A 12,763-nucleotide genomic window follows, 5' to 3' on the forward strand; every position below is an offset into this window, starting at 1 on the left:
CTTTCCCTCTCTTCCTCACCCGTCCTCTACCCTCCTCCCTTCCCTTAACCCCTTGCTTCCTCTCCATTCTCTTTCCCTGTCTTCAGTACCTCTCTACTGTCTCCACCCTTCTCCCTCCCCATTCCTACTGCTATTGTCTTCTCATCCTTTCCCGTCTCATCCTTTCCTTTTTTTCTTCTTTTCCTTCTATCACTTCTCAACTCCCCCCCCCCCATTATTTCGCCATTCTCTACTCTCCCTTTTCTTGCATTTCGCCCCATCTTATAACTATGTTAAGCTCCAGTGGCGCAATCGGTTAGCGCACGGTACTTATACGACAGTGATCTGAGCAATGCCGGGGTTGTGAGTTCGAGCCTCACCTGGAGCAGTGAGGTTTTTAAAATAGATTAAGATACTCGTAATGTGGAATATACCTTCGTCTCTCAGTGTTTCCTAAGAAAATTCCATGGAGATTTTCTTTGTTGCATGATTATCCTTCTCACATTCTCCTGCCTGCTTCGACTGGAGGACTTGGTGGTCGGAGGGGGGGGAGGTGCTTTTCTATCATTATTCTTTACTCTAGAATTTGATATAGTCACAATATTCTCACTAACATTCAGTATCGAGTAGACCACAAGATCTTTTGTTGTCTGCTTTTTTTTGTATTTCTTTGTATTCCTTCCTCCTCTCACCTACTACTCCCTTTGCTTCCCCTTTCAACATATCCTGTTGCCCTTATCTCTTCTCCTCACATTTTCTTCGTCTCTTCTCCCCTGCCGCCCATTTCCTTTCCTTCCCCCTCCCGTCTCCTCCTTTCTCGACTCTTGTTCAATACCTTCTTGTACTTCTTTCTCCTCTCTCGCTTCTCATTTCTGCCCTACTCCACTCCTCACTCCATGCTTCTACCCCTATCTCCTCCTCACTCCATACTTCTACTCCACTCTCCTCCGCTCTTCCTTGTTCTCGTCTCCTTTTCCTTCCTCTCCTTCTGTCACGAATTAATTCGCGACATTGTTTTAGTATCATATAAGGGAACGTCTGAATTTCATTCAAATGCATAAAGTTTCGCTCAGACCGTTAACAGCCTCGCTTTTGCACTCGGATCGTAGTGTGTTTTCATAATCCTTGTCATTGTTTTCATAAGTGACTGTCTTTCTGTATAGACTGCGTTTCACTGAGAGAAAATTTTTCTGTAGGTGTCGTTCTCACATTGCCTCTCAACCGTTGAGTCGTGCCCAGCTTGCTTACATGAGTCAGTCGGTGTCGAGCAGCAACGGGAGGAGGTTCGTTGTGCCAGAGCTGAGAGAGGAGGTCTTCTAACGCCTACAGTGTCCACCAATTCAACGATTCCCCATATTTCCCTTCCCGAGTTTGGTGAGCGGTTGCAATGAGTTGAGCAGCGAATAGCAGTGTCTGGTGTGCAACAGACAGACGCTCAGTCTTTTGTAGCTTCAACTCCGTTCCCATCACTGACCAGTATTTTTGTTCGTTTCCTTAGCTTTAAGTCTGATTAGCTTTTGAATGAATGCGTGAGTGTATTTCCTTTGTCATTTGAATTCACTAGTCCCCTTGTGACAGTGAATTCCCCTCTTGAATTCATTTTTGCGATTTGTGTAATGTAAATTTATTTATTGTAATCAATAAATTTACAGTTCTTTTCTTTGAGCTTAATGTAATGCATTAATGGAGTTTGATTTCTCCATATTGAACTTACTTTAGTTTGCCGCTCCTAGTTTGCACAATCTTCTTATATTAATCACAACTGGTATTTAGGCCAGTTCTTTTGTATCAAAACTTAAATCCGTTGTGCCAGCCAGGAGTTAAGCATCAGCAGGAGCTTGTGACATTATTATTATTAATTCTTGATTGTCAGGGGGTAAAGATCACACTTTCTCAGAGGCTATCAGTACTAATGATACAGCAGTCATGAGTAGATAGTCTCTGCTGTGTACTGTTGAGAAAGTTTATAACATTCTTCTCCTTAGAGAATCAGCAAAGTAAGCGAGCATAAAGTAAAACTCGCTACTTGATTTTCACAAGTCAATTTCTTGTGTTTACTTTTGATTAATACCAACAATTTAAATTCTTAAATTTACATCCCCCCTTGACATCTGGCGACATCATTCCAGGATATTAACTACTAGCTCTAAAGTTATTAACGACATAATACTCACTCACACCTAGGTATTTGTTTAAGTAGATGAGTCATGATTCACTAGTCCCCCTGCAACAGTGAATCCTACCAGTTTGAGATAAAATGAGTAACAATTCACTAGTCCCCCTGCGACAGTGAATCCTCCTCCACGGGAGATAAAACGAGTCACAATTCACTAGTCCCCTTGTGATAGTGAATCCTCCTTCATGGGAGATAAAATGAGTAGCAATTCACTAGTCCCTCTGCGACAGTGAATGCTCCTCCACGGGAGATAAAACGAGTAACAATTCACTAGTCCCCCCTGCAACAGTGAATCCTCCTCCACGAGAGTTAAAATAAGTAACAATTCACCAGTTCCCCTGCAACAGCGAATCCTCCTCCACGGGAGATAAAACGAGTAACAGTTCATTAGTCCCCCTGCGACAGTGAATCCTCCTGTACAGGAGATAAGACTGGTCACCACCAGCCTGTGCCTATATTCTCTGCTTTTGATTATTAGCATTTCTCTACGAAACAGCAATCAATACCCAGTCTTTAGTCCACTCAGTCTTAGTTCAGTTAGCACCATGGCTACTAGTCCATATGTACAGGAAGCCAAAGATATGGGGCTTACCGATCCCCAGAAAATTAAAGAATATGTGCACTCACGGTATAGTTATTTTCAGCAATGTAAGAATGATGCCCGTGAAGAGCACAGAATTCAGCGTGAATACGAGTGAGAACAGCGCAAATACGAGCGTGCCGAGTGCAAGGCACGTGAGAAGCTTGAGCTTGAGGTGCTGAAATTCAAGCAAGACTCCTTGGCTTCAGGCACATCTGGTGCAGCCGACCCGAGCTCCACGAGTGCTCTCCCTCCACATGTCCGGGCAACCCCACACCTCAAGCTTCCTTTATACAAGGAAGGCGAGCGAATTGAGCTGTTCATAGCTCGTTTTGAGGACATGGTGCAGCTGTACCAACTGGATGAGGCAGCTAAGCTGCTCCAGTTTCTTAGCTTGTTTGAGGGCCCTGCCCTCGATATTCTCCACAGAATTCATGGAGACAATCTCACATATGAGATGATGAAGGTTGCACTCATCAAAGCGTACGGTCTCACAGCTGATGACGCCAGGAGTCAGTTCATTAGGGCGCGTCTCCAAGAAAAGGAGACTGCTGTTCAGTTCCTCGATAGGCTTACTGTTTGCTTAGATGAGTGGATGGAGAAAGATGAAACCCCTCACACGTGAGAGGGGATAACTGACCTCATGCTGCGCACACAGCTTGAGAAGTCATGGCCTGCTGAGCTTATGGCTCAGCTTAAGATCTGCCAAGTAAGGGATGCCAGCCAAATGGTGGAAAAGGCTGATGCATTCTTCACTGCATACAGGTACCAAACTCGTAAGCAACTCACCTGGAACAGGAAGGATACTGCCAAGTCTGGGAAGCCATCTCAGACTGAACCCCAGCATCAAGGCCATTCTCAGAATAATGGCCAAGGTCCAAACAAACCACAGAAGAGGGACCAGGGGCAAAGTACGCAGAAACCCGATTGGAAGGGATACAACAAGTACCCTAACCAGCAGCAGTATCAGCAATGCGATTGACAGTCGGGACAATCCTTTACAACACCAGCCCCAGTATATCGGAGGCAGAATGTAAACGCAGCCTTCATTCCACAACAGGCGCATGGTGGTGCCGTCCCCACCAGTACAGGTACTTCCCCACAGTTCACTAGTCCCCCTGCGACAGTGAACCATCCACCACAGGTGGTCAATGCTCCAGCTTCTCAGATGGTGAGCACGTCCCCTCAGGCATCTAGTTATTAGGGCACCACATTCACAGAGTTGTGCACTATGCAGCCTTATCAGCAGCTGGCTGCTTCCTCCACAGGCCATTCCACAGGTAAAAGTGCCTTCCTTGTTCAGCCAGGGTTTGTAGGAGGCATTTCTGTAAAGGTCCTGAGAGGCAATGGTTCCTCAGGTTGCTCTGTCAGGCAGAGTCTAGTTCGGCCTGAAGAATATACGGGTCGACAGACCCAAACTCAGCTTACTGATGGATCAGTGAGATTGTTCTCTGAGGCACGAATCCAGGTGGCATCTCCATTTTATACTGGTATGATGCAGTTGTCATGCCAGAACCCTTGTTTGACCTAATAATAGGCAACATGCCAGGTGCTAAGCATAGTTGCACCAAAGATGGCACTACTCAGACTTTGGCTGCAGTAACACAAGCCATGGCCAAGGCTCCAAACTGTGTCACCCCAGTGACCATTGCATCACCGCAAGATCTGATTTGTAGCCAAGATTTTGTTCAAGAACAACATTCTGACCTGACACATGCTGCCGTGCAGAAGAACAAAAGGGTAAAGTGATTAAATATTCACGGGGAGGTCAAGCCTTCGTAAACAAGGACGGCTCTACTGTGAGTCATGATCACCTCAGGGCGAGGTTTGACTGCAGTTTGTCGTTCCAGCTAAGTATCACTGAGCAGTGTTAGAATAAAGCCATTGTTCAGCCTCAGGAGGTCACACGGGCAAAAGGAAAACCCAGGGCCCTATCCGTGCTGACTTTTTCTGGCCAGGGATGGGACAGGAAATAGATAGGTTTGTGCGTTCCTGCGATGTGCATCAACGTACCACCAATCAGGGACATGTCCTTCCTGTGCTGTTTAAATCCACACCCATAATCTCCTAGTCAGTTGAGTGAGAGGGCAGTGGTAATGTGGGTGCAGACCTGATGTCAAGCCTGCTAACTGATGACTAACGGGGAACTGTTGTACGCTGGGTTCCGTAACCCAGGGGTCCTTAGAGATTTATGCAATCCAAGGACCAGCTTGGTTCCCAGTTAATAGTGTACCAGTAAGACCTGAAGCCTTGCCCATTGGTCCCACAGGACATGTTATGTCCAGGACCTGTATATACATGTGTACTGTAGGTTAAGGGGGAAGTTTGAGAACCCCATAGGGGCAATCCGAGGCTGTGTCTGAATTACCTTGTGGAGCATCTCGAGCTGTGGGCCTTTCTGAGGATTCCCGGGGATTATGCGCATTATCCACATGAATGTTCACACCCATGCTCGGTGTTAAAATGTGACCTGCTCGAGTTTGCATAGGGATTCTCAGCTTGCGGATAATAATCGTAAGTGTAGAGTTAGGTTTAACCAGTAAACTGCCCGTTCTGAGAGATTTGACCAATCCAAGGACTAGTACGTTTCCTGGTTAATAATGTAGGCTTAACCAATAAACTAGGCCATCCTCAGGGATTAATGCAATCTAAGGACTAGCATGTTTCCTGGTTAATAATGTAGGTTTAACCAGAAAACTACTGGCCGTCCTCAGAGATTTTTGCAATCCAAGGACTACGTTTCCTGGTTAATAATGTATCCATTAAGAAAATAATGTGTAATTTTTGTAGCATATGTATTGAGTACTAGGCAGAGAGAGAGAAATTGTAATTTAATAAAAATTATTTGTCACACTGACAATTTTGATGCTCCACCTTGATTGATTTTGCAGGTACAGTTGGCGGGAGCAGCAGTTTTACCGTGCAGATCAGCTGATCGTCTCTGCTGCATGCTGCTGCCTCTTCTCTTCTGCCTCATTGTCTCCATTTACTATTAATTTGTATTATATCACTTTACACTTAGGTACAGCTACATTATAACTGTCACATCTACACCGTGTATTACATACACCACACTACGTAACAGTTAGTTGTTAATGTAAATGTAGTGAACTTTTCACTCAGTTTGAGATGAGTACAGGATTTTTCACCGTCGTCATGGAGTTTTTTCCCTCAAACTTGCTTCTATTAACGTAAATACGAGGTTTTTACGCTCTTTGGCAACAGTGATTTTCTCCTGCAGCAGGATAGTACACACACCACAGTGTGAATCTTGTGTGACTGAGTTAGGTTGTAAATATCACCAACTGAAAATCTTCTGTGAAAAATTTCATTTTGATGGGGCGTAATGTCACAAATTAATTTGCGACATTGTTTTAGTATCATATAAGGGAATGTCTGAATTTCATTGAAATGCATAGTTTCGCTCAGACAATTAACTGGCTCGCTTTTGCACTCAGATCATAATGAGTTTTCATAAACCTTGTCATTGTTTTCTTAAGTGACTGTCTTTCTGTGTAGACAGTGCGTTTCACTGAGAGAAAATTTTTGTGTAGGTATCGTTCTCACATTGCCTCTCAACCATTGGGCCGTGCCCAGCTTGCTTACGTGAGTCAGTCGGTGTCAAGCAGCAATGGGAGGAGGTTCATTGTGCCAGAGCTGAGAGAGGAGGTCTTCTAGCGCCTACAGTCTCCACCAGTTCAACGATTCCCCATATTTCCCTGCCGAGTTTGGTGAGCGGTTGCAATGAGTTGAGCAGTGAATAGCAGTGCCTGGTGTGCAACAGACAGACGCCCAGTCTTTCGTAGCTTCAGCTCCGTTCCCTTCACTGACCAGTATTTTTGTTTGTTTCCTTAGCTTTAAGTCTGATTAGCTTTTGAATGAGTGAGTGAGTGTATTTCCTTTGTTATTTGAATTCACTAGTCCCCCTGTGACAGTGAATTCTCCTCTTGAATTCATTTTTGCGATTTATGTAACGTAAATTTATTTATTGTAATCAATAAATGTACAGTTCTTTTCTTTGAGCTTAATGTAATGTATTAATGGTGTTTGATTTCTCCACATTGAACTTACTTTAGTTTGCCGCTTCTAGTTTGTACAGACTTATTATATTAATCACAACTGGTATTTAGGCCAGTGCTTTTGTATCAAAACTTAAATCCGTTGTGCCAGCCAGGAGTTAAGCATCAGCAGGAGCTTGTAACATTATTATTATTAATTCTTGATTGTCAGGGGGTAAAGATCACACTTTCTCAGAGGCTAACAGTTCTAATGATACAGCATTCATGAGTAGATAGTCTCTGCTGTGTACTGTTGAGAAAGTTTATAAAATTCTCGTCCTTAGAGAATCGGCGAAGTAAGCGAGAATAAAGTAAAACTCGCTACTTGATTTTTACAAGTCAGTTCCTTGTGTTGACTTTCGATTAATACCAGCAATTTAAATTCTTAAATATACATCCCCCCTTGACACCTTCCCCTTCTATACTCTTAGCCATGCCCTCCTCCCCACCTATCCCCTCTCTCATCCTCACATCATCTCCTTCCATTTATTACCCATGACTCCCCTTCCTCTCTTACCCTCTCATCCCTCCCCTCCCCACTCTACATCACTCCCCGTCTAGCTTCTAATCTCGTCCTCGGTCCCCCCCTCCCCCAACACGCACGCACTCTCCACCCTTTATCCCTCCTCCGTCTGTCCTCTACGTTCTGAAGGATAAGACTGATGTTACCAAACTCTTTGAGTGTGAGAACTTCATAATTTTGTTCATGCCGTCTGCACGCGATTTTCAGTCAGCTTATGAGTGGCTCTTCGAAGTGTAAGGGTTAGATATATCCCTCCCTAACGTAAATACAATGCGTTTATCATAAGCTGAATAAAATCATCCTGCAGCAGTAGGGGCAGAATGCAAGACAAAAAGTAAATACGTTGTCACTGTGAAAAAGATGATCTAAATACCTGCATATGGGTCGTATTCTGAGTGGCTTAACTGATTTCGTAACGCCTCCTCCTTTGCGATACATTTTGCACATTACAACTCAGTATCCTCTCGTACAGGTATGTTTTTAATGTATACTCTGTCGATGATTAAGTGATGTAAACAGCTCAGAAGAAAATGCTAAGATGAAGTATGCAAACTGTTACATAGCCTATCATTTCATCATCCTTTGTGTAATTTTAATGCACAGTATGCTGCATGTTTGATCACGAGCGTGTTCTGCCTCAATCCCCCCCTTCTACCGTTATAGTAGAGTAAGTCGTCCTTTCTGTTGTTCAGAGCGGGATTGTCAACTCTTTGTCCCCATGGCTTCATTTGCACGTCCTTCTTACAAGTTGTATCAAGCTCTGCTGGCCCCTATATAATGAGCTCAGTCTCTGCATCATTGCCACTTAGATCTACTCCTCATTTTGTTCACATCTCTGTCCTCCCCTGTACAGTTATTATTATTGTGAGTGCTCAGGAAGTCTCCAACCATCTAGCAGCTGTGTGTAATTTGAGTATAACTGTTGTTGCATTTTTTCTTGTACTGTGTAGCATAAGGTTAATTCTTAGGCCTAGTAAGGTTTTTGTAATTTATATAAAGGTTCTTATTGTTAGCCATTGTTCATAATAGTTTGTATCTGTAATAATTTATCTTGCATTAACTGAGCGTTACCCAGTGTATTTTCATTTTATCAGGGCTGACTTAGATAAATTTACTCTTGCTAATTCCGTGTTAATAGAGGCTATTGCAGTTAACCATATATTTAACCTGTTTTTTGCCATTACATTATCCTTATGAGTCCTGAATGTTTTGTTGTTAGTTTGAGCATTAAACTTTAACTTGTAATTTTACCTAACTCTTTTGTTTTGAACCTGGAACGTTACGGGACAGTAGTGATTTTTATCATTCTCACTTAAGGTGTACATTATCTTTCTCTGTTCCGTAACATAAATTTGGCGACCTCATATCAGGATAGTCAGGATATTATCATAAGGATATTGCTTGATATTTTGTGACTGTGATTTATTCATGATGTCTACTATTTCTACACTTGATGAAGCCAAAGATTTTTTGTCAAATGTGCAAACAGTGTGTGATGTAGAAAACAGAACAAAGAATGAACTTAAGCTTGTTGCTCAACAATTGGGAATTGCTGTTCGCTCTCATCATTCTAAAGATTAAATTGTTGACATGATTAATGAAAGCTTGTTTAATGTAACTCCTCCAAATGAGCAAACGCAGATTGAATTAGCTAAGTTACAGCTAGCCCTGCAGGAGGCAAAAGCTAAGGAGGCTGAAATTCAGGCAAATGCTCGTATTCAAGAGGCACAGGTACAGGCTCAGGCACAAATTGAACTTGCTAGGATTCAGGCAGACCATGAGTATCGCATGAAACAAGGTGGAACTGGATCATCTAGCTCTGATGATTTTGATGTGGCTAAAAATGTTAAACTTGTCCCTCCTTTTAATGAATCTGATTTAACAAAGTATTTTCAGTTGTTTGAGAGGGTAGCTACAGGTTTTAATTGGCCCAAACAGTATTGGCCAGTACTCCTTCAAACTGTTCTCACTGGTAAAGCTCAAGTAACTTATGCATCTTTGCCTCAGGATCAATGTGATAATTATGATGTAGTTAAGAGCTTGATTCTTAAGGCCTATGAGCTTGTTCCTGAAGCCTATAGAGTAAAATTTAGGACAACTTACAAGCAAGATAAGCAATCCCATGTTGAGTATGCAAAAATCAAAGAAGATCTGTTAGAGCAGTGGTTAAATTCTAAGAATGTGGATTCTGATTTTGACAAATTTAAGCAGATGATTTTGCTGGAGGACTTCAAGAGGTGTATTTATAAAGATGTAAGCCTATATCTTGATGAGAAAAGAATAGATAATTTGTCTGATGCTGCAGTTTTAGCTGATGAATATGTTCTCACTCACAAGAGATATTCTAAAGAAAAAGGGAAAGCTGAGAGTAAGTACGTTGCCTCTACTCAGAGTACAGGAACAGGAAAGAGATTAAAGATGATGTTTCTCAGGAAGTAAATACCAGCTTCACCTCTAGATTTCAGAAAAGTAAATGTACTTATTGTAGTAAGTTTGGTCATACTACGGAGAAATGTTTCAGGAGACAGCGTGATGTGAACAAAAAGGAGTCTTTAAATATTCAGTCAATTGGTCTAGTGTCCACTCTTGAGAGTTCCCAGAATTCTTTAACTGAGTTAACTGAACCTGCTTTGAGGGGTAACTTAAATTCTCATGATGGAGCTCCTCTTTTGAGCAGTAACGTGGGTGACACTCTCAAGAGTTCATGTGCTAATTTCCTATCTGATGGTTTTGTCAGTCCTCTGGACAGTAATGACAGGAAATCAGTTAAAATATATCGTGATACAGGTGCTTGCCAATCCCTTATGCTGACCAGTGTTCTAGGCTCTAATGTTAATTCCTCTGATGAAACTGTAATCTTACAAGGTGTAGGGAATAATTACTTCTCTGTCCTTCTGTGCAGAGTGACTGTAGAGTCTGGTTTTGTTAATGGTTCCGTTATGGTTGGGTTGGTTGAGACACTCCCAATGTCAGGTGTAACTTTCTTACTTGGAAATGATATTGGTGGAAGTCAAGTGTGTCCAGCTTCTCAGTTGTCTAGTGAGCCAGTGGCTGCGTCCCAGGATTGTGATGTCCCTGATGTGTTCCCTGCATGTGCTGTCACTAGGGCTAAGTCTAAAGTTACTGAGGATAATGATGATGATGATGTTATCCTAGCTGACACTTTTCTTGCTAATTTGGACCACTCACCAGATGAGGCAGTACCCCATAGTGTTGATAATTTGTCTCGTCAAGAGTTGGTTGAGTTGCAGGTTGCTGACCCTGAGTTGAAAGGTCTAGCTAACTCTGCTTGCAGTGAGGAAGAGTCAGCTGGTGCTTCTACTTGTTATTATATAAAGTCAGGAGTACTTATGAGGAAGTGGAGACCCCCAACAGCATCAGCCGACTGTGAATGGGAGGTTGTACATCAAGTTGTCATCCCTCGTGTTTGTAGGCAGGATATCATTCGAGTGGCTCATGATTCCAGTTTGGCAGGACACCTTGGAGTGAGGAAGACTGTGGCACGCATTTTGAAACACTTCTACTGGCCAGGTATCTTCAGGGAAGTTTCCTGGTATTGTAAGTCTTGTCACACCTGTCAAGTTGTGGGGAAGTGTAATCAGACCGAAAAGGTTGCACCTCTAGTTCCCATTCCTCCTTTTGAGGCGCCATTCACCCGTGTGTTGGTGGATATTGTGGGCCCTCTTCCTAAGACTTCTTCAGGATTTTCTTATGTGTTGACCCTGATTGATATGGCTACTCATTATCCTGAAGCCATTCCACTTAGAAATATTTCAGCAAAGAATGTGGTTAAGGAAATGCTAGGGTTCTTCACAAAGTTTGGTCTGCCCAAGGAGGTACAGTCAGACCGGGGAAGTAATTTCATGTCAAACGTTTTCAAGCAGTCTCTGAAAGAGTTGGGCATCACCCAGATCACATCTTCAGCTTACCATTCCCAGACCCAAGGAGTGTTGGAGAGATATCATCAAACACTCAAATCGATGCTCAAGAAATACTGTTTGGAACATCAGAAAGACTGGGATAAAGGTCTTCCATTCGTTGTGTTTGCTGCAAGAGAATCTCCAAATGAATCACTGGGCTTCTCACCTTTTGAACTACTGTTTGGCCATGAAGTAAGAGGACCCCTTAAGTTACTCAAGGAATGCTGGCTGTCAGAGGAAGATGACGTCAACCTGCTGAAGTATGTGATGAAGTTCAAAGAACGGCTGTCCACTGCTTTACAGCTGGCGAGAGAGAATTTAGGAGCTGCTCAGGAGAAGATGAAGACTTGGTATGATAAGAAGTCCAAGTTACGCCACTTTCAGCCAGGAGATCAGGTTTTGATTCTGCTACCAGTTCATGGGCAACCTCTTCAAGCCAAGTTTAGTGGTCCTTATTTCGTGGAGAAGAAACTCAGCGATGTCAACTATGTCATCGCCACACCAGATCGTGGAAAGAACAAGCAACTTTGTCACATCAACATGCTAAAGTTATATCACAGGCGGGACGAAAATAACCCACTCTGCACTGGAGCTGTTCCACCCGAGTCTGCAAGTGAAGTTCTCCCATGCAGCATGAGCCTGAGTGATAGTTTGGGGAAGAATCCTGATATCATGAATGATCTCCAGACTAAGCTTTCTCATCTAGCTCCCGAGGAAAGGCAGGAGTTTTCGGGTTACTGCAGGAGTACCCGCAAGTGTTCCGTGCCACTCCAGGAAAAACCACTGTGTTGATGCATGATGTCGATGTTGGAGACGCAAAGCCAATTAAACTGCCTCCTTACCGTGTGAACCCAGTGAAAGTTCCTCTCATCCAGAAGGAGCTTGGCTACCTGTTGGACCACAAGATGATTGAGCCCTGTCAGAGCGAGTGGAGTTCTCCTGTCACTCTAGTCCCTAAGCCAGGTGGGTCACAGCGGCTTTGCATTGACTACAGACGTGTTAATCAGATAACCAAAACAGACACTTACCCTCTCCCTCGCGTGGAAGATTGCATAGACAAGATCGGAAAGGCTAGGTACATAAGTAAGTTTGATTTGTTAAAGGGATACTGGCAAGTACCTATGACTGAACATGCTAGGGAGATCTCATGTTTTGTAACACTAGGAAAGACTTTTGCATGTTCCGTAATGCCATATGGTATGAAGAATGCACCAGCCACATTTCAGAAGCTCATGAATGTTGTAACAGAGGGTTTGGCAGGGTGTGTTGTTTATATTGATGATGTATTAATCTTCAGTGACAACTGGAAAGATCACCTATGCCATGTCAGTAAATTTCTTGAGCGTTTGGTTCATGCTAATCTTGTAGCTAATTTATCAAAGTGTGAGTTTGGTCAAGCTAAAGTTCAGTACCTTGGATACGTAATTGGTGAAGGACATGTTGCACCACCAGCAGCTAAGGTTCAGGTTATAAGTGATCTTCCCAGACCTAAAAGTAGGAAAGAGCTACAAAGATTTTTGGGAATGG

At 43.0% G+C, this 12,763-nt stretch overlaps 1 non-coding gene across 1 annotated transcript; it reads left to right on the top strand.

Annotated features, from left to right (window-relative positions):
* Positions 1 to 276: 276 nt before the first annotated feature.
* Positions 277 to 367, top strand: TRNAI-UAU (transfer RNA isoleucine (anticodon UAU)). The gene is given in 2 exon segments: positions 277 to 314; positions 332 to 367. It is a non-coding gene; the product is annotated as a tRNA-Ile (tRNA).
* The last annotated feature ends 12,396 nt before the right edge of the window (positions 368 to 12,763 follow it).

The sequence above is a fragment of the Coenobita brevimanus genome, chromosome 38 (assembly GCF_032717465.1).
Source record: "Coenobita brevimanus isolate Jiangsu-jjx chromosome 38, ASM3271746v2, whole genome shotgun sequence".
In the NCBI taxonomy this organism is placed as follows: domain Eukaryota; kingdom Metazoa; phylum Arthropoda; class Malacostraca; order Decapoda; family Coenobitidae; genus Coenobita; species Coenobita brevimanus.